Source organism: Rhyacophila brunnea, unplaced genomic scaffold, assembly GCF_057557595.1.
Source record: "Rhyacophila brunnea isolate RB1 unplaced genomic scaffold, BYU_Rbru_1.0 scaffold_6, whole genome shotgun sequence".
In the NCBI taxonomy this organism is placed as follows: domain Eukaryota; kingdom Metazoa; phylum Arthropoda; class Insecta; order Trichoptera; family Rhyacophilidae; genus Rhyacophila; species Rhyacophila brunnea.
Window position 1 is genome coordinate 15,855,354 of NW_028233276.1, and position 27,309 is coordinate 15,882,662.

The following is a 27,309-nucleotide window of genomic DNA, read 5'->3' on the forward strand; positions in this document are numbered from 1 at the left end:
GGTACATGTTCAAACACGCGCGTTAATATCATTTTACTCCCTACTTCAATTATAGTTTGTCAATTTATGGCTACGGCCGTATGTTGTAGCTTAACCACTGGGGAATGACAAAAGAAATGGCGTATTTCAAAAAAACACTACCTTATTCTTAGGTCAATAATTAATATAAAGCAATCATTATTCATAAGATGTTTATCACACTTGAATGGTCAAAGACATAGCTTATAATAAATATCTTTAGAATTATCTTCAAATGCGTAAATCTTGCCGATTTTTGAATAATAAAATGCCTAATTCTTGTCAAATTTGGGATCACAGAGATTATCAATATAATTTTTTATCGTGAATATTTTACAAAAATTATCTCGTAATAAATTATGCTAATAGTTTTATAAATGCGTTTAAAAATTAATAAATGTAAAAAATCTTAACACCACTGCACAGTTATGTACCGAAATATGACTATATTCTAAAACATTAGAGCGAGAGGTTTAAAAGAATACTATTTTATGTAACAAAAATACTTTATGCAGTCATCAAATGTTTAAAATAACTATAAAGGATAATAAGGCTTCAAAATTATATAAATAGATTATCTACAACGATTAAGCAGTGTCCAGGATCATGGTTTGAAAATACAATAAAAACTCAATTTTGACCTTCGACGAGCATGTCCCCCCCCGCCTGATTAATACGATTCCGGTAAATCAAGCGTCCGATATACCTATCTGTATTTATGTGATGGATGTTCCCAGCAAAATCATAAACGATTTGATTAATAACAATAATCTTTTTAGGAAATGTGGAGGGGACTAAATTATCAACAATTTAAACAAAGCTCAAAAAATATATTTCTCAATACTCTCCTGTATGCATTAGTGGCGAACTGTTAAGACCTGCCATAAATATAAACTTTATCAGTCATACGTATTTGTTTTCATTGAAATAAGACTACAATTATTTACAGATATGTGAATAATATGCGTAATAATATGTATTCTTAATAGAACGAAAACAAATAAGTATGAGTGAAAAAGTGTGCACAATTTTGACGTATCTCCCAAAGTATACCATAACTATTATGGTTTGGTGAGGCAGGGTTTAATTGATTTTTAAAAACTCACCATCTGTAAATTGTAGTCGTAGTTCAATAAAAACAAATACGTATGACTAGAGTTGGGCTTCGGGAATTTCCCGGAACACAGGAAACACAAAACGCTCAAAGACTGATCGGGGCATTTAACACAATTAACCTAACGTCGAAAATGAGCGCAATTTTTGCAACATCAGGGAATTTTGTGTCTCAAAAGCGTACACGATTGTCAGACGCAGCGATTAAGAGTCTGTGTTTTTTGAATTACTATTTTAATAAGTAATCTTTTGAATTATTTTTGTTTTCCTACTTCTATTTTGTTTGTCTTCTTACATAAATAAAACAAATCATTTTTTTGGAATGTGTCTGTTTTACACTGATTTTAGGATTTTCACAGGTTTTTATTAAATTTCTCGATATCTTGAGAATTCTCGAGAATTCTTTTCTGGAAATCCCGAATCTCGAGAATTCAAAATTTCATCATTTCGGGAAATCCCGAATCTCGAGAATGAGATTTTCTCGGGAAATACCCAACTCTATGTATGACCACCAAAGATTAATGTGCACTATTTATGGCGGATCTTAACAGCCTACCTCCACCCTTCGCTACTGGTATATTTGACACACCCCTGTTACAGATGCAACACACCAATGGTGCTGAGGTCAAGCGCATACAAAACAAACACGCATCTGACGCATCCACAGCCATCGTTCAGTGCAATAGCCTGAATCTTTGAGGAAATTCCCTTATTTTTTTTAATATGGCGGGTTCTTGAATGGATTGTTAATTAGTTGCGCAACCATCACTGCGGTTAAGATAAGGTAACCCAAACAAAAAATGTACAAATTTAAGCAAATTAGTTTTTCGGCGAATATGAACGCACAATTTGGCCGTCAATTTTGGCAAATTTACTCAGTCCGGTGTTATTTTTTATCGCATCTTATTTTCCCAATGAACTTGTGAACATATTGTAAGCTTTTTCCAAACTTCGAACTGCAGGAAGATTTTGCTAAATTTTATATCCGTACAATCCAATATAAACATAAAATAATTAATAAATAAAAATGTGAATACCGAAATCTCATGCGCTTTGCAGACGATATTCTTGCCTTTGTAAAATACGCAAATGACAGTGGTAGTCAAGCAGTAGTCTTAAATTGTATGTACCGTGTACCTTACAAATTCGCATGTGGAGAGGGCAGATCTGAAGCGGAAGTAAGAAGGCGAACACAGATTGCAAAAAATGCGATGACACGTCTTTCCACTATATGGAAGGATCGGGGAATTTCGATTGCCACAAAAATGATGTTTGTGCAAACATTAGTGTTCTCGATATTTTTATACGGAGTCGAGTCGTGGACCCTGAAGGCAATTGATGCCTTTGAGATGTGGTGTTGGCGCCGAATGCTTCGTATTTCTTGGACGGAGCACAGGACGAACCAGTCAATCATCCAGAGACTGCATATAAAGGAACGGCTTTTAACAGTATGTCTGAGACGAATTCTGCAGTTTTTTTGACATATTGTCAGGCGCGGGCCGGACGACTTGGAAAGACTGGTGATTTTGGGTGGATTCCAAGGAAGGCAAAGCAGAGGAAGAGCGTCTGCATGCTGGAGCGATCAAGTGAAAAAGCTGACTGGGGACACCATCCATTCTGCCCTGAGAGGAACGGAAGATCGAGAAGGATGGAAAGTCTTGGTCGCTCAAAGGATGACGAAATTCAAATGGGGTCACGATCCTTAGCCATGAGTGTACGACCAAGAAGAGAGATTTTAAGTCTGCCCAAGGGCGCAACTTTGTCTATGGACATAACTGCCTTTCATTATAGCTAAAGTAGTATTCAACCAATGTGCGCTACCATTGCCAAAGTATGCATGTGAAACATAGACCTTGAATGTAAGCGAAATCCAAAACCTTAGAATAGCACAACGTGCAATGAAAACGAGCGCATTTGGCATAACGCAAAAATCCAAAAAACAAACCAATGGATAAGCAGGCATACAAAAATACACTATGGGATAGAAGACGTCAAGATGATAAATAATGGCAACGGGCCGTAAATATTGCATGCGAATGGGTCACAACCAATGACACTATTAATGGACCACGCACTCAGTACAGTAGCTAGCAAGTAAATTCGCCCATAGTGACATTCCCACGTGCATAGGTAGACGTCACGCAATATCCATTATGCGATATCACGCATCGGGAATTTATAGCAATATCACCTTTATTGTAACGGCATTAGAACAGTGTTTCTAGTATCAATGTTCGTTTGAGCGAACCTGTTCGATCCGAACCATTCGGCAGACCCGACAAAAAGTTTCGGGAATTTATAGCAATATAACCTTTATAGTAATGGCGTTAGAACAGATTATGCCATTCGGCAGACCCGACAAAAAAAGTGAGTGTCATTTTTTTTCCAGATGCTTCGTCCATATTAATGTCATTGGTCACAACCTGATCGAGCTCGGCGGAAGCAGGCACGTCGTAGTAGCGAACAACCAGGGCTAGAGCGAGCTATTGGAAGCCTGTATAGCAGTAGATCGACCCTGGCTGATGACGATTACTCATATAGTATTGAGAACGAATATAATAATGTAATTTTTATTATTTCTGTGAATGTGTTTCAAAAGATCATTACCTACCTAACAAAATAGTACTTACAATATTGCGAAGTTGTTTCTTTAAAAATCATTACTCACTTTGCGAGAAGAACAAAGCTTTTGTGGCACACATTCGAATATCATCAAAAACGAAGGTCGCAGGTTAACTATTTTGTCAACCTTTACCTTGAAAATTTATTCACTGTAAATAAGTAAGTACCTACCTCTATCTGAACGTATATGTTTAGTTATAATTATTAGAGGGCTCGAAATGGACCGGAGCGCACCGGAGCGCCGTTCCGGTTCGTGACATCGATAAAATTATCGCTCCGTCTCGTGGAAAAAAGTATTTTGACCGTCTGAGCTAGATGGACCATATAATAGAAGATGTAACACATTTATTTTTATGAAGTACACATAAAATTTGATAACTATGTAAATATCTTCAGAAAATTTTCGAGCGCTCCGGTTCGTAAACTTTTCCATTTCGAGCGCTGCTATTATTAGAAAGTATCCACAATACAAATTAATAGAACTTACATGTCCCTAAGATGACCTTGGACTGTCCTAGTCGGAAAGCCAAGAATACCGAGGTTTTGCTATGTTGAATTCTATAATATACCCCGTTTACACGTGCATGTATTTAGGTACTGCTGACAGTACGTATTATCGTGGCCATAACAAGAAAATGTACGTGTAAACATGTATTATCCCGCAGTTGCAAGATTACATGCATACATCAAAAAAGTTCGGAAGCTTTAGAATTGTCTTGTGATAATTGGGATTTTTTCGATCTGCGCCTGCGCAGTAGAACGATAGTTGTGAACCGGCCGGCAAAAAAACGAACTAAACCGCAGAGAGACTGATTTTGAAGTTAAGGCCATACCTCAGTTGAGACACGGTCTAAAAAGATCGTCGCTAGGCGATGCGCGGATAGCGGGTCGCGGGTGCAAATGAGGCATGTCAAACCAAATATAATTTGTCTTATAAATCCAACATGTGTCCATTTCATGTTCTGTTTATTGTTTTATCAGTAACAATAATAATATATTCATTGACATGTTTTCTTTTTAAAGTAAATGGGTAACGTTTTAAGTCATCTTTACACGATTTAAGAATAATTACGGCCGTAGCCATCACGAAGCAAAATGACGTGTTTCTAGCTTTACATTCTCTCTCCGAATGGGAGCGAGTGCAAAATTTCGTCGCGGCTATGGTTAAAAAGTATTTGCCATTTCAGTGATGAATCACCTTAAGCGATTTTTACGACCTCTCAAATAGTACCATAAAATGACAACATCGCTTGAAGAAGAATGAAGAATGAATTGAGAAGAAAGAGATTGGAGAGGCAGTCAGCACTTTTACGTGTAAACAGTTATTGTCACGATCAGTGACGTCCCGTGGGGGTAGGCCGATTAAGCGTCATTTGGGGAAGGCAGTTACTCGAAAGGCGGCAAATCGAGGAGAATCATTAGGTATATATAGAAAAAGATACCTAAACTTAGTAATAACGGAAATATCTTTCCATTAAAAAAATCAGCTCACTGGTTGGAAACAAAATGTATTAGATAATTAACATAATAGGTTTAACAAGACTGTATTTTTTTGTCGGGCTCGCAATGTCTAGTTTACTTCCGTTGTCCTGGACGTCACGTTCTTGATGACCAGCAATGGCACGTGCAGATTTGCGATTTATATTTGAATTATAGGTAGGTACATACTTACCTAATTAATTTATCCAAATATGTTTGCCAGTCACTCGCGAGTTTTGAAAGTTGTCAGGTGTAGTATTTTTAAACGTATCTGAAACCGTGGACTCGGAATATTGTCCATTGAAGTAAATATGGCATTTCAATTAGATTTAGTGGCAAATATTTTGTTAGTAATGTATCCATACAACACCTTTCTCAGACATTGGAGTCATGAAATGGTGATAAAAAATACTGTATAAAAAAAATGGGCCGGCGTTCTAGCGCTGCCTAGGGGCGGCATTTTTTCTACGGATGTCACTGGTCACGATAGTTTAAAATACACTTTACTCATTTAGTGCTAACAACGCGACTAGCGTGTTTGCAGTAGTTGACCATTAGATTTAATTAACATGATATTTAAATGTGGTAATCAAAAAGTAATTAACTAGTCAGCAGCGAGTGTATTAATTGCTGCCAGTAAATCCATGCACATGGGCAGGCGCTATTATGTTAGAATAAAGACATACTCTGGAATTGAGCATTGGATGTCTAATCACTGCGAAGGTGCTTTGGAGTCCGATGGTGCGGTCGCGTTTCCTCGTCGGAAAACCGATAGCAGCGAGGTTTAGGCGCACGATAATTGAATGAGATGGGATGGGTAGCAACGTGTGAATGGGCGAACTGATATCGATCGACCAACACGCCGCGCCAAGCCGTTGCCAGCGGTGGCAGGTGACATGACAGCAACGTTGCAGATTACAACCATCACTATTCAACCAAGTCTGTCATCCACTGCGGCACATATTACCCCTTATATAACCTACTACACTCATCTCGGCTCTGCGCCGTTGAACACGTTCAAACAAAATCAAGAGGTAGGCAATAAAGTTTTAGATTGGTCAAGCGGCCAAGCGCTGTGGAGTAGCAGGAGCGGTCTCTGCATTACACCGTTATCATATCTGAAAGAAGTAGGTATTGATAGACTCGTGGTGCAGTGCGTAAGGCCCTGGCCTTTCATCAGGGAGCTCCGGGTTCGATCCCGGCGAGGTCAAAGAATACTTACATAATCTAATATGTAAATTACTCAAGCCTAAAGTTTTGCCACTGTAATTGCGTTTCACGGACTGTTGTGGTGTTTAACAAAAAAAGCATCCACCGTTTGGTTGTATGTACCATCGAGTAAGCGACGCTAAGGGACCCACATCCTGAAGCGGGCCCCAATGCTAGGATCTTTGTCGGTCCCCCTACCTATCGCCAAGGTTAAAGGCTGTGTGACGCTCTACAGTAGCGTTTTCCAAATGGGGTTCACGATAAAATTAAGGGTGCATTCTTAATACTTACATCCACTTGAATTATGGTGCTATCAATGACTAGATAATGCCACAATTAAAAATTTCACTGCACAACCACATAGCTATTTAAAAATATAAGGAAAATAGATGACATTTTTACTATTAGAGCAGATTTTTGATGTGTCTTTATCTCACTTATTTGGTCGACTTGCCACGCCGGGCCCCTCATTAGCCCGGGCCCACAGGCTAGAGCCCTCTCAGTGCCCCCCTTGTGAGGGCTATGAGCGACGCACAAGGCTTACAATATTCAGGCGTGATACTGTGAATATTTTCGATCGAAGTGCCAGGTATTGCTTATACTCCAAACGCAATATATGGTAAACAGTTTGTAAAAAAAATCATATTAAAAAAAATGGTAATACATACGTTAATGAATATTAACGAATAAATGCAATAGGTTACCACATTGCATTATGAGGTAATAATTAGCACTACCTTCAGAACTTAATATTTAGTGTCCTGGCCTGACTATAGACAGCCTTGGTGACGCCTTTCATCCGCGTCGACCATATAACAGATAAGATATAAATACGTAAAGGTGCATGACAAGAGTTCCATGGACGGAAAAGGGCTAATATCTTATTTGTGGATAAAATAAAACTGAATGGCTGACTACAAAATATAAAGCATTTATTATAATACATAATATCTCCAGTCGGTTTTGCAGTTCTTTCTCACTCACTCACTTCTCAATATTTTTGTGTTCCTTGGTGACGGCTTATGACATGCTAAGAATCGCAATGGGGACTCCAAACCAAAATACACGAAATAGATACATGAATGCAATAAAACGAACTTTATAAACTATACTTAATTTGTTGCATAAACAATTTGTTGGATTCTCATTTTTTTAACTAAAACTTTATAACTTAATTGCAAACGTAGGTGAAGGCAACCGCATACCAATCTGTGTGAAAACCATATCAAATATGAATAATATAGGTATACCAATATTACCAAGGCTTCAGAAGCAATAATAATAATAATAAGTGAACTGCTAAAACGTACGAATTGAGATAACTATATTTTTATGACTTTTTAAAATTCTGAGTTTCAAGTCGAAGGGGTAGTAATATCGCTGGAAACAAATATATTGTGGGGTGATTAATACCCACAAAAGTTTTCTGGCCCCTCCCTTAAGGCTGGTTCGGATTAATCGAGTAATTTTGTCGGGTGGCGAGATATTTAGTAACTAAACGTGTACGAACAGACAAATTTAGTCGAGTAGGTAATTTAGTAAAATCATTTAGTCGAGTCAATCCATTTTGTTCTAATTTTTCGGTCGAGTAGCAACCCCCACCACCTCTCACTAAATACTAAACAAGCCACGAGACAAATCTAAACACGTTATCTTTAGTCAAGTTCATTAGTTGTCGTAGAATTTCTTCATCCAATTCTTCTAATATAGCCATTATAAATGAAGTTATTAACTTATTTATTTTTTGAACATACATAATTTGAAAACACTTCGAATCAGGTTCATCACGCAGGTTTGAATCCTGCTGGGTGTCGTATTTTTATGAAAAAAAAAATTTTCTATTGGTTACTTATATATTTCTCAGAAGTGTTTTTTTTTAAATTATGTATGTTTAAAAAAAAGAATGATATATTTTTAAATCTTGTGAATTATTCGTTGAATAAAAAAATAGTTAATTATTTATTTTTGCTTTGTTACATTGTGCTCTGTTCATTTGGCCACGTCACCCACTAATGTACTGTGTTCCGACACTTTTCAGTTACTAAATCACTCGACACTCGACTAAACTACTTGAATAATCCGAACCGGCCTTTAGACGAAGGTGAGCTTTAATAATTCCAATATTACTGTAATATTAGTTGTCCGCTGAGTGAGGGAGCCACATGCTAACATTTGACATACCATTTCATACTTTTTATACTGAGAAAAGCTTAGTTCTAAATTCGGACACCTGAGGATTTATGATGGTATAACAAACACCTTTCTGAAGCCTGGTGAAAAAATGTGAAAAACACTATCCATGTCCAATCATTATTTCAAAATGTACATCTACAAAAAAAAAACCAAATGAATGAATGTTTAATCGTCTTATTTTAAATTCTCATTTAAGAATTAAATGTGTGATCTAAGTCCAAAGTAGGAAAATATATTTTCGCCCAAAAAGTCGTCAAAAGAAAATTATCTGCAGACCGATTATCTTTTTTGGCTCATTTAGTTTCGAGAAAAACTGTATTACGCCAAGCATATTGATTGTAATGACAATAAAACATAGAAAATTCCGCGAATTATATTATTTTTATGACGACTTGTAAAATAAAACTAAAAAGAAAAACATTAATATGGATACAACGACACATTCATTAGACGGCGGCGTCTCCTCAGGTATGTACTACGTCACAAATTTACCTGTATGCGTGACATTTTTTCGGATTTCCGTAAAAAAAACTTGAAATAAGTACCTACTTATAGATAACTACAAAACATTACGTCAATAAGTGCAAAAAGGTTTGGCTGTGTTCTATGGCATGTAAGCTTATGTTATTATAATTACATATATGGGGTGGGTAGGTGCCAGTGGCGAAGGGTGGAGGTAGACTGTTAAGATCCGACATAAATAGTGCACATTAAACTTTGTTAGTCGTACGTATTTCTTTTTATTGAACTAAGACTACAATTTATTTACAGATGGTATTGGTTAGTTTATAAAAAAAATCAGTTAAGCTCTGCGAAACGGTTGCCGGACGAAATCCCGAAGGCCGGAATCCCGAAGGCCGAAATCCCGAATGCTGAAATCCCGAATGGGCGAAATCCCGAAGGCCTAAATCCCAAAAGCTGAAATCCCGAATACCGAAATCCCGAACGCTGAAATCCCGAATGGCCGGAATCCCGAAGGCCGAAATCCCGAAAAATAAAAAAAATTGCGCAATCTTGAATTGCGCAATTTTTATATGAGAGACAAAGGCCAATTTTTTGCGGAAAATGGGTTTTGAAGATTGCGCATTTATTGGTGTTTGTATTTTATTATTTTTCGTTTTTTTTATATTTCCAGAAAAAAACGGGCTTTTTTCGGGATTTCGGCCTTCGGGATTCCGGCCATTCGGGATTTTAGCGTTCGGGATTTCGGCTTTCGGGATTTAGGCTTTCGGGGTTTCGGCCATTCGGGATTTCGGCCTACGGGATTTCGACCCAAACCCCTGCGAAACCAAGCCATTATAATTAATAGTCGAAAAATACTCGTCTATCTTTAAAATATCTAAAATTATGCAATTAAATCACACATAAGTTTGGATATTTTATAGATAGAATAATATTTATTATCTATTATAGGTTGTCTACTATCTATTATAGGTTGTCTACTATCTATTATAGGTATTATGGTTATTTATTTAGACAGGGCTTAATGAATTTTAAAAAAATGAACCAACAATATGTGTAATGTGTATACTAAATCCAACGAAAACAAATAAGAATGAATGAAAAAATGTGCATAATTTTATCGTATCACCCAAAGTATACCAAAACGATTATGGCTTGGTTTCGCAGGGTTTAATTGATTTTTAAAAACTAACCAACACCAGTTGTAAATTGTAGTATTGGTTCAATAAAAACAAATACGTATGGCTAACAAAGTTTAATGTGCACTATTTATGGTGGATCTTATTAGCCTACCACCAGCCACCACCCTTCGCTACTGGTAGGTACTCGTACTATGGTATAATACCTCAGTGGCGTTGGGTAGAAATAGGGTATTTAGATCTGACATAAATAGTGCACAATAAACTTTGTCAGTCAAATGTATTTGTTTTCATTGAACAAAGGTTGCAGTTTGTAGATAGTCTTTATTAGTTTTTTTTTTAATTTCAATTAAACCCTGCCTAATCCAAGACATAGGAGATAGTAGTCAAAAAATATTCGTTTAACTATACTTTTATCGATTATGGTTTGGTTTAGGCAAGGCTTAAAATGAATTTTAAAAACTAACCAACACCATCTGTATTATGTAGGTATTCCTAATTCAACAAATAGAAATAGGTATGACTGAAAAGTGTGCACTATTTTTATTATATCGCCAATAGCATACCTAAACTATTATGGTTTGACTTAGCCAGGGTTTAATTGAGTTTTAAAAACTAACCAATAACATCCACAAATTGTATTCTTAGTTTAATGAAAACAATTTCAAATTTCAGAGTGCACTATGTATGTTGGATCTTAACAGACTACCTCCACCCATCGCCACTGAATACCTAAATAATATTGCCTGGTGCTATATGGTCATCGCTCATAACAATATATGCGAGCAAAATATGTCTATTAAAGTAAATGATTACAAGATAAAAAGAACTTTTTATATACCACTTTATAAATTTTCTGTAGAATCATATAAACTTGACAATTCTATGTTTTAATAAATACTTTTTTTCGTACTTGATAGAAATACTGAATTAATATAGAATACCGAAATGTCATTTTGACATATCATATTGATTTCCATAGTGACGCACGTATATATCAATAATTTAGTTGCTAGGACCCCCTTAGCAACCAATAGTAGTGTTTTACTTTTTACGATTTTTTTCCGAAATAACTTTCCATACAAAACAGAATTAACTGAAAATGAATTCAATTCTGCTTAAAGATGGCTAAAAGTATTAAAAGAATGCATTGTCGTCGTGTTCTGATATATTCTAAAAGTTTCAAATGTCTAACTAGTCGGGAAGTTAGTTAAAAATCTTCAATCGTCCAATACAAATCTTGGACAAACAAGAAAAAATTTGTACCGGACAAACAAGAATACGAGCTAATAAAAACGTGGTAATAAAAATAGCAAAGTCGCACAATCGTAAAATAATTCTGTGGTAACATGAAAACCTCAGCCATAAAAAAATATGTTGCTGTTCCAAGTGTGTAATAATTAAAATATTAATTGAATTTAATGCTTCAAATACACTCTATGACGATTGGTCATATATATGTCGAAAAACCAGTTTCTTATGTTGGCGTCCTGTGTCATAGGGTGTCACAGAGTGTAAATACGATGTCATAGCTGTCATACAATATGTATGTATAAATGTTGGAATGGCATAGATTTGATCATAGATACTAAAACGCTCTTAGCATATATGTGCCCGATCGTCATATAGTCTATTTGAACCTTAATAAACTCATTTTTTAGTTATCAACAGAAACGCCGGGTAGTCATAATGTTGAAAAACATGTTCCCACTGAAAATGATACGTACCTATTCACATTTCCCAAATTTGACCCCCCTGAACAGAAGTGTAGTTAAATCGATAATTTAAAATCATGCAGAGACGTCGCCGCTAAATGCCATAATTACTGATACCGGCACCAAATAGTGGCAAACTTGAGAGACGCATTTTGTCAAAACACTAAATCGTTTCGTACACATGATTCAATCAATGTAGCATTTTCACACCAAAGATAAAATAACTACAATTTAAATTCAAACGAAATACACTTTCCCGAATTCTGTGTACGATACACCTGATTATTGTGACAGTTATTACTCACGTTTCTTAATTTCGCCTCTATTTATTGGCGTAGCGTCGTAAGTAACTAAAGATCTCCTTAACGTTAAGTACCTACAACCAGTGACGTCACGTGGGGGTAGGCAGATTGAGCGTCGCTTGGGGGCGGCAGTAACTCGAAGGGCGGCAAATCGAGGAGAATCTTTTGGTATACATATAGAGAAATAGCTACCTAAACTTAGTAATAACAAAAATATCTTTCCTGGACTGTATTTTTTGTCGGGTTTGCGATGTCTAGTTTACTTCCGTTGTCTTTGGAGGTCACATCCTTGATGACCAGATGCACGTGCAGATTTTCGAATTATAGGTAGGAACATACTTAACTAATTTAAAATTTATTCAAATATTTTTGCCAGTCACTCGCGAGTTTTGAAGGTCGTCAGGTGTATTTTTAAATGTATCGGGAACCGTGGAATCGCAATATATTGTCTATTGAAGCAGAGATGGCATTTAAATTAGATTTAGAATGGGGTGGCATTTTGGCGCTGCCTAGGGGCGGCATTTTGTTTAGGGACGTCATTGAATAGGTCGAACCGGAAGCGGTTGCGTGAATTGATGCCTTGCCGATTCAACTATGGCCTTCTATGTGATTTTATTTTCTGATTACTTTTATTTCTCTTTCGTCTTTTACCCATGTTTTGACTTACGTACGTAATTGGTAAGAATATTTAAAAGGGGGCCTCGAAACAGTTCACAGCAGTTAAACAATTATTATAGCATACCAAACTTCTGAAAAGGTGCGTATTCCTTGCGCAGCTATAATAAATGTGTTAATGTTGAGAAATGACAACGGGAGATTTGAGTTGCCCCATCTCTTCCGCTGTGTATATGCAGCCATGGTTTGTGCACGGCCGCCTTCCATGACGCTATAAACGTGACAGAATGAAAAGGTTGTAGTGCCACACTTCCTTGTCGCAAAGCGATGCTGCACGGGACTGATGTAGCAACCATGCACCTTATTTATTAAAGAAAGAGTTAGAAAATAAAAATAATCTTGACTTGCTCTGCCGTCATTTATCTTTAATGACATAAATTGTCCTCTACCCGTGTACTGAAACTCTGCCGAAATAGAGGAGTCAGGAGTTGAAAGTGATGAGTGTGGTAAATCACCACCAGTCTTGATAATGGATAATAGATGACAGCCTTCTTGAAGTTGGACTTTTCATTCCATTTTTTTTTCGCCGGATATATTTAAGAAATTCTGTTCTTGTTCAAAGTCGAGGGTTTTTCTTGGTTTTACTAATGCAATTTTTTTTTAAATTCCAGTTCCAGTCGACCGCTTTCTTTTTCTGTTCCTTTGTTTTATTGTTAAATTATAATTGATAATTTCTCGAGAAATGAGAATTCTCAAAATTTCGTGGGAGTTTCGATTTTTCGTTTCGATTTTATCGTGTTAGGCCACTGACTGAGGGAAGGTGTTCGTCAACGTCTTTGGAATTCATTCATTCATTCCGACCATGTCCGATCCTAATAGGATCACATGGGCCGCCACAGAGTGGAGTATTAACAGATTTTATTTTTACGAGAAATGGATGTCAGCCACTTGCTCAACCTATTAGGTCCATATTCTGACTCATACACAAATTGAAAAACAATATGTGTACTTGCCAGACCCAGGATTCGAACATGGGATCCACGACGCTATAGGACGAATTATAATAGTTGAATACCAGTAAAAACATGAATGCATGGTGACTAGCATCTCAACCAGTAAGCAAAACAACGTCAAGAAGATTAAATACGGATTTAGCTTATCCTATCTAGCATTCGACCGCAGAGCCGGATTAAGAGCAATTTATTAATCGGCTAAGTAATTGTTTCCCTCTATAGGTATATTAAACGTTTATCATAAATGAAAGGAAGCAGCCTATCTTGAATGCGTATCAATTAATAAAACTAATTGATGTTGTTTTTCGATGGGGTCGGTCGATTCGCTTGACGAGCGTGTGCTGTCTTGCTCTCTCTCTGATCGATTGCCCTTTTGTTGATATTAAAAATACGACATGTTATACCTTCACAAAGATTCTGATAAAAAATATTAAATTCGCAACTACAAATTACAATAATATGATTTATTGGATTATATTGAACCTAATTGCCATACACCATTGGCGTAGCTAGAAATATTTGACCCTCACGCAAAAACCACGCAAGGGAGGAATATTATATGTCATAACGAAGACATGGTTTACTTATGCATACGTGAAGATTGGTAGATAGCGCAAATTCGTTGTAGACTTCAAGCTTATATACACAATAAGACGTCACTTTAAAAAATATTCAGGCGTACAAAGTATGTCCATGTTTTACGACACGTGTAGCGAAATGATCCATGTTGAGCATAACGCTGAAAGAAGACCACGAATAAAACCAAGAGATAAAAAACAAGCAAGAGTAGATCGCCAATCTGATGAAATTACAACAGGCCGGATAGGCGAATGGATAACCCTAGTCATATAGTAGTACCCAATAGGTACTAAACATCCACAGGACCAGTCTAAAAGCTGCTGTATCGATGAATTCATCAAGTTTGTTAGATTTACGTGACAGCAAAAACTAGGGACCAAGAAGAGGGAAAGTAGATATTTTCGTCTTGCTGTGGATTAGCCCACTCACGATCTTTCACTCACGATGGCCGGTCCCAGGTTCGAATCCTGGGTCTGGCAAGTACACATTTATTATTTTTCAATTTGTGTATGAGTCAGAGTATGGACCTAATAGGTTGAGCAAGTGGCTGACATCCATTTCTCGTAAAAACAAAATTTGTTAATACAAACCTCCACCCTATGGAGGCCCACATGATCCTATAAGGATCGGATATGGTCAGGAAAAAGAATTTAAAAAAAATTAGCTCTGGCTGATAATGACGATGAAGTGGATAATTTTTCACCAGGTCTTTAGTATATTAGTCCCTATGCGAATCACGCAAAGTCCTCCCCTTCCGTGTATATAAATATGGGATCCCCTTACCGTATTTTTGATGCATGCTTAAGTACATTTGTATGAGTTAAATAAGAATTTAAAACGCTAGCGGGTATCGGATATTATGTCATATTGTAATGTTTTGTCAGAATTCAAGTTTTACTTTAAGAATTATTGTAATATTATGTATGGCTATCATCTGATTCCCAGATCTCAATTATAATAGTATGATTTATTAAATATTCATTTTTCACGTAAAATCAGTCAGTACCTTTATATAATAATATTATATAAATTATGATTTCGTAATGGCAGTAGTGTAAATATATATTAATAGCGGGTCAGAATCGATTGGACATCTCACTCGATTACGAGTTTCCCGCTAAAGACACATCGCACCGAACTGCCTTTATATTTATTATGTTGCATCGATTGTACCATTGTAGTTATTTGAAACAGTAGATAAAATCTCGTCTCCTCCATCATCACGAACACCAACTTCTACCGTATCACCGTATCTACAATACCTATCCTCCGCCGAACCAAAGAATACCACATATTATGTCTATAAAGCAATGCAATTACAAACTAACATTAATCATATTGAAAAAATATCAAGGTTTGATATATTGATAATTATTAATTATATATTGATAATGGACCGGAGAGGACCGGTTCGCGATTCCGGATCGTGAAATTCTATCGCCCCGTCCCAAGAAAAAAACATTTGCGGTCCGGTTTGTGAATTATTAGGAAAAAATATAAATTCACGTCTTCTTCAAACATCTTCGGAATATGTAGATATACTATTGGAGATTATTACATTAATTAAGTAAAAGATTGTAGATAAGACATCTTTTTCATATTACCATAAATAACTGACATCTCGTGGGGTTACGTAGACCATGCACTCATGGCCCCCATAAGGGAGGGGCTGACAGGGCTTTAGCCTGGGGACCCGGCGTGGATGATTAATCGGATAAGTAAGATAAACACACATCACAAATTTTCTTTAATAGTTTTAAAAAGTCGCCTGCGGTGCTATTATACTTCATGACTATTAACATTTTGTTATTTTTAAATTATATAGTTGAATGATGTAATTTTTGATTATTGCGTATTGATACTCGACAACACTATGATGAAAGTAGATGTATTAGAAATAGAAAAAAATAGTTAATAATACACTGAATAAGGGCCCTTAATTTGAGCTGTAACAACACTTGTGGGCGGCGGTGTGAAATGAACAAATTCTGACAACATATTTCGTAGAAATTTTGACAGTATTGCCGACGGCAATAATGAATTTTATCTGCCCAATTTTCAATAGATATGTCATAAGTTAAAGACTGTTGTTGCAATTGAACAAAAAAAAAACAAGCTATACTACGTACGGAAAATTATCGTGCGCTCCCACGACTGGTTCGAAATATTTTCCAATTCGAGCGCTGAAATCATCGCTGTCATTGACTAGATGTAACCTTACAATATGTTTAAATCTTACAGTGATGAATCAAACAATGTTTTATGGCGCAGAAAAATCTGAATAATGTTCTTTATTTTATTATGGAAATACTAATCATAAAATACAGTAATAAATCTAAGTACCTATTCATTGTGAATAGTAAAAATATGCAATAATCTATACTTATGGTGGGTGGTCACCATAAGTATAGATTATAGCATAGTATAGCATAGCTCAAAACAGTGCTATATTTGAGTATCGTGTTCTTCAGGTCGTTTTTATTCGGAAAAATTCACTTTAGTCAGTTATTTTGATAATCTTACTTTATTTTTTTACCGATTCCGTGAAAACATCTGTAACCCTAGATATTGGCATAGCATATAAGTATAGCAAACTTGGCAACTAAAATGTCTTAGCTTGAAACTTGGAAAATCTTTGATTATAAACTGGTATGGACAAAAATGAACGTAGGTATGTATACCAAACGAAAGCTCTATTGAGAGAAGTCGAGTTCAACAAGCTCAAGTTGCTGAGCTTGAACAGACAAAAAATAAAGGAAAATTTACACATTCAACGATTAAAACGAAATTTTCCTACTAAAAATAAGAAACATCAGAAAGTCCATAATTTCATCAATGAAATATTACAGTCACTGCAGCTTTACTAGACGTCACTCAATAATACCCAGTGACGTGCCGTGGGGGTAGGCAGATTGAGCGTCGCTTGAGGGCGGCAGTTACTCTGAGGGAGGCAAATCGAGGAGAATCATTTGGAATATATAGAAATAGCTACCTTAACTAAGTAATAACGAAAATATCTTTCCATTAAAAAAATTAGCTCACTGGTTCTATCGGGTTCGCGATATCTAGCTTACTGCCATTGCCATTCGATGTCCTTGGTGACCAGAAATGACACGTGTAGATTTACGAATAATTAGTCTGATATTTTGTTAGTAATGTATCCATACTACACATTTCTTAGATATCGGACTTATGAAAAGATGATAAAATACTGTATAAAAAATGAGGCGGCTTTCAGGCGCTGCCTAGGGGCGGCGTTTTAACTAGGGACGTTACTGATACTACCTACGTTTAAATTGAAAATGACCTATGTGTTTCTATTGTAAGCATTCATTGTGAAGAGTAATGCCATCCTCCCACGGCGCAACTGAAATCTGATGGAACTGGTTTGTGAAAGAGCTCATAAACTGACCAATGTGATGCTTCGCACACGGCGCTACTGAAACCCAGTTGAAATAATAATCACATAACCTCAAACTGTCAAACTCAACTATCAACCGTGTTGTACAAAAACTGACAACATGGGCGCTGCAGCGTTTACATAAGGTTATTTTGATTTTCCAATTAATATTTAACCAATTTTGGTAAGAAAATATGATTTTTCACCGAAATCTAATGATGTTGGTACCACTGTTTTACGGTGACTGGAAACTTCAGAGACCGCGCGACTAGCATGTCGCATCTCTTCGCGACCGTTTTGAAGCTGAGAGATTCCAGTCTCGCCGTCAGCGAGCCGCCATTGAAATACATTAGCTAGATACTGGCTGGAATTTTAGTTTCAGTTCCGACGGACATAAGTTGCGCCGTGGGAGGATGGCCTAAAACTACCTGTAATAATCAAACGCGTCACCGTTACAGGTATAAAAATTATTTATTGTTTTTGCACATTGTCCACGTCTGCCCGCGAAGTTCAGTTGTCTTTTCCTCTACAATTTAAGGTCGATTCTTGTGACACAGGTACCGGCAGAGTACTGGAGTAACAATATGCATTATAATATAACTATCATTGAACGAAGCTGTAGAATTCTACGTTATGCCTTATTCATCAAAATACCGAATAGGCCATCCTCGCCAGAAACATTGTCTCGAAAAGATGAAACCCATGAAATCTTGGAGATCTGATGATTGCTATGTAAACCATTGCCCCCACAAAGGGGGGGCTGACAGGGCTATAGCCTGGGGGCCCGGGCTCAGGAAGGGCCCGGCGTGGCGAGTCGACCAGATATGTGATATAAAATACACATCACAAATTCTCTCGAACAGTAAAAAAAAGTCGCCACCTTCACTAATGGTATTATTTAAAATTATGTGTTTATACGATACAATTTTTATTTGTGTATCGGTACTCGACAACTCCATAATTCAAATGGATGTATTAAAATATTTAAAAAAAAAAAGCACTAAAAATATACACATTAATTCTACCGCGTACACCATTTGGAAAACGCTACTGTGGAGCGCTACACTACCTTTATCCATAGCGATAGATGGGGGGGGGCGCCAAAGTTCCTAGCCTGGGAGCCCGCTTCAGGATATGGTGGCCATGATGTAAACTATACAACTTGCTCTATTGTAGGTAATATAAATAGGTATATTTATTTCAATATTGAATGAAAGCTTAAAAGATAAAACTAATAATACAAATTAATTATAAATAACTATTTTTTACAGCCATTGTATTTATTTCTAATGATTTTTGCAGTAGGTGTTTTCAAATTATATACGTTCGATAAAAAATATGTTTATATTATATTGTAATTAACAAAATATGTCGCATTGTGCAATTTAATGCATATTTTTTTGTTGTACCTACCGTGGTAAGTACGTTAATAATATGAAATCATTAAAATTACAATTTAATGGGCAGTCATAAACGAAAATCTTAACAATCTACTTAAAATCTGTGCTTGATCATTTAAATAGGCATCATATTTTTCCGATACAGTACTCTATGTCTATACCTATCGTGAAAAACGGTCCGAAATTCACACTTTTAATTGTAGAAATCAAATTGAACGTATGCCAGACAAAATTAATACTGGTGGGTCTATTCTATGCACAAGGCGGCTATCGACGGCTAAAGTGATAAATATCATCATTTCATCATATTTATGTATTGAGGTATTATAATTGTTACACTGAGTTAGCCGTATAAACTGTCTATCTCGCTCTAAACGTTAACAGAGCCAAGAGAGGCGCTGTTAATACATAGCACGTAACAATTACAACTAACTTATTGTAATATGCAAAACTACCCTCGACAGCCGCCGATAGCAGTGTTGTGTATAGAATAGATGCAGGGATGGCCAAGTCGCTTATTGGTGTTATCGACTTTTCTCACTTTTTGCTTAAAAGTAATTGTAGTCGCGAGATAAATAAGTAAAGAACGCATTAATTTGTAACTTAAGGTTTATATATGATTGTGTACCTATGCTTTTTAAAAGTACGAGCATTTAAACGAGCAAATATCTCGTTTATATGGGTTTTCACCAGTATGTGTCATTCATTACCCATAAATATATGTTAATATATTAGATATATATTAAATTTAGAAGAACAAGCATAGAGAATCTAATTAATTAACACACATTGGTATGGGTTTTCACCACAGAACAGATTCAATACAAAGGCAATATTCAATATACTACATTTTGATGCAGGGTTTTGAATGTGTGAGTGTCCTACGAAAATGAAACGCGCATAATGAACGTGCAATAGTGTGTGTAATACAGTGGCGCACCCAGGAATTATTATTGGGGGGGGCCCAAGGAGGAGAATGTAAATTAGTCCCATAGGCTCTTTTTCTTCTTCATATAAATATTTTTACATATTTTCACAATACATGGCGATATACATAGGGACATTTTCAACTAGTTGAAAATGTCCCTCTGAGGCGGACGAAACCGGTCCTAATCTATTTAATAAAAGTGGAATAAGTACTAAAAAAAAATTACGTTTTATTAAATTAAAACAACAATACAATATTTATTCCGAATTCCACCGAAAAAAATGTTCTTTTGATTTACACCACCACCGTAGTGGGTGTAGTCGTTCTTTTTGCAGAATGTTGCAGATTTTTGGTTTTTTAATATTGAGGTTCCAACATATTAATTGAAAATGGACACAAAAAGTATTATTGCCTTTCAATTATACACAACCTACTCAATACAACACAGCCTTATATCTCGTTTATCGGTCTTTTGTCTATTGCACTCGGTGTACCTACACCATGGCTCCCACATCCTGAAACGGGCCCTCAGGCTAGGGCAGTGGTCGGCAAACTGCGGCTCTTTGGCCCCTTGAGTGCAGCTCTGCCACAGATGCTCTCTGTCATATTTGACATGGCTACAAAGAAGAAGCAAAGAAAATGGAAGAGGATAACCGTAAATACAATGTTGAATAGACCGAGACTTCGCGTTTATTCAAAACTTAAATGGCTTCCAGACCTGTATTTATGTGTCGGAAAAAATTGACGCATTCAAATTTAGAGAGATACTACAACTAAAAACTCGTAATTTTGCGCTAAATATTCTGTCGATGATGCAAGGAAGAAAGCAGCTGAGGAGAAGAGTCAAGAAAAATAAAGTTCTGTATTTAATTAGGTACTGAATAAAATCTTTCAACAATGTTAATATTGCAAGTTTTGTGGTTAGTAAAAAGATTTCCAAGAGAGGAAATCAAGAGTAAATTGAGAAATCGATTTATTGATGAGAACCTGGAATCGTGTTTAAAATTAAATCAACAACATACGAACCTGACTTACCCAAACTTTACAAAGAGATGCAAGGCCATTATTCACATTGAGTTTGTCAGTCATTGTCATGATTCAATTTTATGGATACCTTACTTACAATTTAATTTTTATTAATAAATAAGATCATTATTACGTATGATATTCAGTTTTATTCAGTGTACCTACCTATAATTTAATTAGGACTTTAACTAAACTACCTACGTATATAATTTAAGTTTAAGAAATTTGGCTCTCAAAAGAAATCTCAATCGTTGTACTGTTGATATTTGGCTCTATTGACTAATGAGTTTGCCGACCACTGGGCTAGGGTATTTGACGGACCCTCTATCCACCGCTTAGATTAAAGGCAGTGTGAAACACTACATTAACGTTTTTCAAATTGTGTTTTAGTTCAAATTGAGGGTAGTTATACAGTGAATTATTGGCGATTTTCAGTAGGTCATCTACTTTAATAATGGAGCTGTCGACACATAATAATCAGAAAATATATTGGACATTTATATAAATTAAAATGTTCATAGTCATGAAGTATAATAGCGCCGCAGGCGACTTTTTTTTACTATTAAAGCTAATTTATGAAATGTGTTTATCTCACTTATCTGGTCAACCCGACACGCCGGGCCCCCCACAGCCCGGGCCCCCAGGCTAGACCCCTGTCAACCCTCCCCAGCCATGACCACCACCACCACCGGAATACCACTCCGGAATTCGGGTGGACACCAAGAATTTCATTAGGGAACGGGTTTCTAAAAAAACCTGACATTAGTGTTTCGAAATTTTTGTATTAGAAATTAAAATCTAAGAAATATTACTAAAAAGGGTGCCGGAGAATTACAAATCATTTTTTGCCGTGTTGTTTGTCTAAGCCCAAGGTATAGTTTATTGGCTTATGATTTCAATATGTAAAATCATTCTGATGATTTTCATATTTTGGGGGGGGCCAAGGCCCCCTGCCCCCCCCCCTGGGTGCGCTACTGGTGTAATACACCAATATTAAATGAGCGCCAATGCATAAACCGCGAGCAGTTATGAGTATTCGGCGTATGGCGATTTCTTGACACGTGTTTAAGTTTATCCCGAATTCTTCCTTACTCGAGATCGGTTACCTGCTACTCCTTACCCGTTATGTATTTCAGTTCCTATTATTTCTGAGTTCCCTGGTTCTCACCAATATGTGTATCATTATGTTTTTTTCTAAATATGAAGACGTGAACATTCAAGGATTTCTGTGATGACGTTTGTATGACATTAATAATAATTGATATTACAAATTTTGTAATCATCAATTATATATTTTTTTTAAATTCTCAATACATGTACAATCTATTAATCGGTTAATAGGAGATTAGGTAAATTACCGAACACACAAGAAGTGATGAAACTTGCGCTCGCCCGTAGGTACCTGCTTTGTGGGAGTGATCAAGGTTTTCTTTGAAGACCTTTAATTAATAATAATTAATGTTTTATTTAATTAATGTTTTTAAGCATTAATAATAATTATATAACTAAATGACGTAATATTTCATCGTTGCAGTTTTAAATTTAAAAAAAAACTCTTAATGTATGTAAAATCTATTAATCTATTAAACAAGAGATTAATTTTATTATATTACCGAGCAGACAAAAAAGGGATGAAAAACTAGGGAAATTGTTGCGATCGATCAAACATTAACTTTGTAATCGACCTATTGGTCATACCTGCTGTAGGTACCTATAATAGCTATACATATCACTGATATCAGTTATGTTGTCCAATGATAGGGCCTATGGGTATCAAACGAAATTGAATACAGGAAGTAAGCATTGTAAGACAAGTATTCTTTAGTACCATTTAGGCGCGATTATGTCGAACGTAGTTTCGTTTTTATTCGCGTACCGTATATAACGGAACCTTGCACAATTAAAAATAACACGATGTTATTTGGGATACCACCAAAGTCGGATGTACGCTTAAATTTGCCTTGAGATAATATAATATATTATATTATAGCGAAAGATTACACACAGTAAAGACGGTTAACTTATTATAACAATTAACCGCCCCAATACACAAATATGATATACTGCCGTCGATAGCCGCCTTGTGTATAGGATTGCTCCGCTGAAGTGGATTAAGGGACGCGGAGGCTCAAGACACTGCTGATTCTGAAGCAACCTCAGATAAAGAATTAAATATAAACTATAAAATCACATCCTGTGTATAAAAATAATTATTATTGAAGATGACAGATATTTTTTGTGTAAGTACAAAAATGTAGAGATTTTGTTATGCTTTGTGTATATTGTGTAGTCAATTGAAAAATAGAAGTGAGAAAAAAACGTATTTATTTATATTTTAGTTCTATGACTAGTTTTAATTGTTTCGAGGCCCCTTTTAAATCTTCTGACGAATCGATTGCGTCATCTGCGTCAAAGGAAATCACCGCTCCTTAATACAATCACAAATTGTATTTTATAAATACGATTCGATTCGACCTATCGATGACGGAAGTAAATACCTACAACAGTGGTGGAAGCCATTATTTTCTAAACTATACGTCAAACCAAAACCTTATACAACTGTTTACTTTATTTCCGGGTTGCAGTAGGTTGTGTTCGGTTTCGGCTTGTTTTTAGATCTCAAAAGACTATTACCACAAGAATGGTGCGATTGGAATTAATTAAATCGATTTCGACTAGTTCATGACAGCTCTAAGTAAAATGCAGTAAGCAGCCATTACTGCATTTTACTTCTGTCATTAACCAGTCAAAACATGTTTATTATCCATGAAATATTATATTTTCATGCATACTGATAATTAATTATACGTGGCATAAATTTGTGTGTAATAAGTAGCTAGATATATTACCAACGTTAAATTTAAATTCTACATTTAAATAATATGCAACTTCATTTTCAATTTTTTTCCACGGTATAGTGCCTGCTGTATTTTTACCGTTTCTTCTTATTTCCATAGTACACAAACGTACAAAATATTATACAAAAAGATACCTAAATGGCCCACTATTATCACTCATAATTAATCATACGGGGATCCGCGGAGTGAACTTTATATTAACACACATTTTTACTAGAAATGATTATTAGCTACGTTTTTGATCAAGTCATTAACTTTTCACTGGACCGTAAACAGATTTTCAAAAAATACATAATTATTTTGCCATCCGCGGCGTCAAACCCGCCCCCCACAGTTTTAAAGACGGTCGCTCTACCAAGTAGAACACCATAGATGCGATATTGTATTATATCCGAATCAAAAATCTCCATATTAATAATCAAAATTTTGTTGTTAAGAATATATTATGACGTTACCCATAACGTAGTAATTTAAATAGTTTTAAATTTAAATTTTATACGGAAGTCACTTTATTTATGTATTCGAAACGAAACGGTTAAATTCTAAAAAGGGATTACCTTGTATTTATTATCTTTAGAAATAGTTATATTAAAATAACTGTTCATTATAATCGTCGGTATACCGCAGTAGTGTATTATTATAACACATGTATTTTTTTAGATGGTTCAACTGTCATATTGACGCCCCATCAAAATTTCCCATGTAGGCGCACGCCTAGAGCTTATGCAAACGGATAATCATCCACTATTTTTAAAAAAATCCGCTATTGCAAAAAGAATTTTCCGAATCTATTAATTTCCCTGCCCACAATTTTCTTATATTTTTTTTTACAAACGAATCTTTTAAATTCATCCTTTCACTGAATCGACTAACCCGAATTAGTCACACATCTTTTAAAAATTATCTATCGGTAAGCCGTATGTAACTGTGTGTACCTGTAAAAAATTGATAAAATAATGTTATTTATGTAATTGAAAAGATGGTAATATAATAAATGTGTAGTTTACTATATAAATAAGATGACTTACCATTTCTTTGAAGATAATAAATCAATGTAGGAGATCATTTCTTAATATCATGCTGTATCCAAAAAAATCCAAATTTTCTTCAATACGTTGCAAAAGATGTGTATTTTTTAATTAAAAAAATATTTAACACTGTTATGGTGCGTGTTTTATATTTCGGAAGTACTTATTTCACGCGAATATTGTCGGATTTAAAATAAAATTGTTTTAATAGGTCCAATAGGTATATAGATTAGAGGGGTTATGAAATTTTGGGTTCACCCAGCCCGATACATTCCGGGATCACTTTTATGTAATACGGGAAAACGGTGTGATTTTGGATGTATTTTAAATGATTACTGGCACAATAGATGATTATTAAAAAGGCGCGGTCGAGCCTAAATGTAGTCGGCCTGAAAATGGGTTAGTCGTTATATTATATGGCACAAATTTGATCGCGGTACATCGCCCTAGTGAGATTTTTCGTGGCGTTTCATCTCGATTTTCAGCCGATTCGGACCGCCTGTAGCCGTTATGATGAGGTTATCATTAAAAACTAAACAAAAATCCCGAACGACCGTGCACACCGCGGCGCCTGTGACACATTTGCACTAATTTTTATGCGTGATGAAAAATCGATGCGGGACACGACTCGACTTTTCCGTAGCCATCTTTGTTCGGATGGCATATAGATACTGCGACGTCCAGACAGGGCGACAATCCGGAAGTCCATATTGTACGAAATTTCCAGAAATATTTCTCGCTCTCGATGAAGCACTTTCATAAGAGTACTTCTAAATATCATCATCATTATCATCATCAGTCTGAATCAATCCACTGCTGGTTGAAGGCCTCTCCAAGCTGATTCCACTTCTCTCGGTGCTGTGCGTTGCGTTGCCACGTACTTCCGCAGAACTTTATCATTTCATCGATCCTGCGACCTCTAGGTCTACCTTGCGGACGTTTTGTACCTCTTGGATACCACTGGGTGACTAAATTTATCCAACTTTTGTCCTTTCTTCGAGCTATGTGTCCAGCCCATTTCTAAATATAATACCTTTGAATATGATTTGTTTAGATAAATTTGAACACCATAAAAAACTATTTCATAAAAATATGAATTTTAGCATCGAGATTTTTTTAAATTTATGAAGGCCAGTGGCGTGCACAATATTGTCCTAAGACGTGTAAATCATCCCTTAAAGTATCCCTAAATGGCTTTTTGCCGGATCTCCAAATATTTTTTCGAATCTTATATTTTGTTGCATATTTGCACATCATTTAAAATAGCCATTGAAAGTTGACATTTATTGTTAAAATAAACTGAAAAACATCACAATTAATTTATTTTATTGTGGTGTTTTGCTCGCTATCCTTATATTGTGTACTCCTGTGGTCCGGAATTATATGATTCAAGATAGCAATCTTGTAAGTAATTGTTAGAATTATTCAACCAAATCTTCCAAACTTTGGATATTGAGGTATTCCAGTTACGTGAGGATAGTAATGGTGGCCGTTGTTTTATTACACTGTTTTTCTACTAATTCTATTTAATTTTAATATTTGTTTATTTTCCCATGTCATGTTGTGAACGTGTTGAATTTTCAATTTTTTAAGTTCACTATAATGTAAATAAATAAATTTGAGTTTAAAGAAAGTGGAAGATCTGAGTAACCTAACCTAATCTAACCTACTTAGCCAGCCTAACCCATTTACTTGTTAATAATTATTGTATTCATGAATTTATTAAAGTTTTATAGCTTTCCATAAAGATCGGTTTCAATGACCCGCGGGTTTTACCTTCCTGCATCTTCATTTATTTTACACACTTGAGTCTGGAAAATTCACATTTTTTTAATATGCATGACAGACAATGGGCGTAATAAGTTAAGTGAATAAGTAATAACTAATTAGAAGTAATAATTATTCCATTTCCTTGGTGGGAGGGATAATTGCTTATTGTCTCCTTATTACAAGCCCTCCAAAGTAAAGTATTATATCTCCACAGCATGCTTCAGCTGACACTACCCCTTTATGTGGCGCAATACATTGCAAGACCATTGGCAATATTTCCCCCGATCAATCCCGTGCGTGCATTGCATTAAATTAGGGAACGGGTAATTCACGAAGCTTCCGCCAGGGGAATATCAACCTTAAAGACGCTCGCTTCCCGGTACTATTTTCGGGCCGACGGCGATGTCTGTGACGACTAAAATAGGGTGGCGCGGCAACGC

General features: G+C 35.8%; 1 protein-coding gene across 3 annotated transcripts in view; it reads right to left on the reverse strand.

The window, feature by feature from the left end:
- Positions 1–25,758, reverse strand: part of LOC147065272 (putative fatty acyl-CoA reductase CG5065) — a 179,532-nt gene extending 153,774 nt beyond the window's left edge. For all 3 annotated transcript variants that reach the window (XM_085956404.1, XM_085956402.1, XM_085956403.1), the window contains exon 1: positions 25,100–25,758. The gene's annotated coding sequence lies outside the window, so the exon portion shown is untranslated. The remainder of the gene's footprint in view (positions 1–25,099) is intronic.
- Between the last annotated feature and the right edge of the window lie 1,551 nt (positions 25,759–27,309).